Genomic DNA, 2,530 nt, shown 5'->3' on the forward strand with positions numbered 1-2,530 from the left:
TGTGTGTGTGTGTGTGTGTGTGTGTGTGTTTTCCTTTATAAGCTGCCCCTGGGATGGACTCAAACACCTGCACCAATATAAGAAATCATTTGGAGTCAAACTTCCATTTTGAGTAGGAGTCCCGTAAAGTTCCCAAGACCTTCCTGGGAACTGACATCCTACTTGGCAAAAAGAGCCATATACGTGGGTAGCTGACACCCTGGCTGGCAAGTTAAGACATGGATGTTAGGCAAGGCATGTTCCCCACTACAGTTGAATAGTGCCCCAACGAATGGGAACAGGGTAAGTATACAACAAAGACATGTTCCTAAAGAAGTCCCCATCCCTAAATCCTGATTGGTGGAATAACTTGGCACACATGTTTATGAATTTCGGGCTTAAAAGTTCTGTAGGAGGAAGAGGCAGGCGGATTTCTGAGTTCGAGACCAGCCTGGTCTACAAAGTGAGTTCCAGGACAGCCAGGGCTATACAGAGAAACCCTATCTCAAAACAAAACAAAACAAAACAAACAAACAAACAAACAAAAGCCTCTGTAGGATTCTGGCTTAGGATTGCAGTCAGCTCCCAAGTCTGGTCTGTGACCCTGATCAATCAATCCTGGGGTGAATGCTCAACAAACCATCCCTGTCTGACCGAGGTCAGTGTTCCTTTGGTTTGTGGGACAAATTCTGGACCATAACACGAGTGATGGAGTATATGGATCATTTAACTGCATTTTTGTTTTTGTTTTTGTTTTTTTGGTTTTTGGTTTTTGGTTTTTGGTTTTTTGAGACAGGGTTTCTCTGTGTAGCCCTGGCTGTCCTGGAACTCACTTTGTAGACCAGGCTGGCCTCGAACTCAGAAATTCACCTGCCTCCGCCTCCCAAGTGCTGGGATTAAAGGCATGCACCACCATGCCCGGCTTAACTGCATTTTTGGTGCATGGGCCCTGCTGCAGAAGAGACCGAAGGTGGATGAGAAAAGTGTTGCTCATCCAGCCTCTGGGGACAGACATGTGATGACCTTGATTTGATCATGGAGTAGTTTGACTGAAATGCATGTGGGTGATATATGGGTGCATATACCGTTGCCCCTGCTTCTAATTTCAATGGATTCCAGAGGCCTACTATCTACTTTGTAATGTCACAGCCAATGTGGCAACTCATGAACCAGCTCCAGAACCATGGCTTCCTACTGGAAGTGGAAAAACAGGACGCTGACACTCTACCCATAGCTCATGTCCAGGAGAGCAGGATGGACAGTCAGCCTGTGCTCCTGCTAGGATCAATGTGTAGATGCCATTCTTGTCACTCTTACCTGTAAGTGTCTTAGTCGGGGTTTGTGTTGATGCACAAACATCATGGCCAAGAAGCAAGCTGGGGAGGAAAGGGTTTATTCAGCTTACATTTCCACATTGCTGTTCATCACCAAAGGAAGTCAGGACTGGAATTCACACAGGGCAGGAAGCAGGAGCTGCAGCAGAGGCCATGGAAGGATGTGACTTACTGGCTTGGCAGCCTGCTTTCTTATAGAGCCCAAGACTACCAGCTCAGGGATGGCACCACCCAAAATGGGCCCTCCTACCCTTGATCACTAATTGAAAAAAAAATGCCTTATAGCTGGATCTCATGGTGGCATTTCCTCAAGGGAGGCTCCTTTCTCTGTGATAACTCCAGCTTGTGTCAAGTTGACACACAGAACCAGCCAGTGCAGTAAGTATAGGTTGAATTAAGAGATTTGGGGAGGGGGACCATTTAACTTAATTACTGCTAGTTTGGGGTGCCTTTGTAAGAGTGGGGTTGGCACAGATGCAGCAGTATGGAAGGCTAGAAGATGAGGCTCATGCTTATTTCAGACATGATACTAACATGTGCCCCTCAGCAGCTGAGAAAGTATTTGTAGCTTGTGCACTGTCAGAATGGGTCATAAGCTTATGCTGTGACTCACTTTGAAAATGAAGTATCTTGAAATAATTAGAAAACAAAAGAAGAATGTGGCTGGATGGTATATAGCTTCAAGCTCAGCGCTCAGAGGTCTGTGGCAGAAGGATAGAAAATACAATGTCAGGGTCTAGAGAAATGGCTCTGTGTTTAACAGCACATGCTGCCCTGACAAAGGACCAGTATTTACTTCGAAAATCCACATCATGCAGTTCATATCTGCCTGTAACACCAGCTCCAGGGAATATGATGCCCTCTTCTGGCCACTGTGGGCATTGCACATACATGCAGAAACTATAACTACATATATACGCATAATCAATAAATGCATATAGCCAGACATAGTGGCAGGGCACCCCTTTAATCCCAGCACTTGGGAGGCAGAGACAGGTGGATTTCTGAGTTCTAGGCCAGCCTGGTCTACAAACTGAGTTCAAGGACAGCTAGGGCTACACAGAGAAACCCTGTCTTGAAAAAACAAACAAACAAAAAGATCTAATTCTTTTTTTTTTTTTTTAAGATTTATTTATTATTATTATATGTAAGTACACTGTAGCTGTCTTCAGATGCACTAGAAGAGAGTGTCAGACCTCATTACAGATGGTTGTGAG

The sequence above is a fragment of the Mus pahari genome, chromosome 1 (assembly GCF_900095145.1).
Source record: "Mus pahari chromosome 1, PAHARI_EIJ_v1.1, whole genome shotgun sequence".
Taxonomy (NCBI): Eukaryota; Metazoa; Chordata; class Mammalia; order Rodentia; family Muridae; genus Mus; species Mus pahari.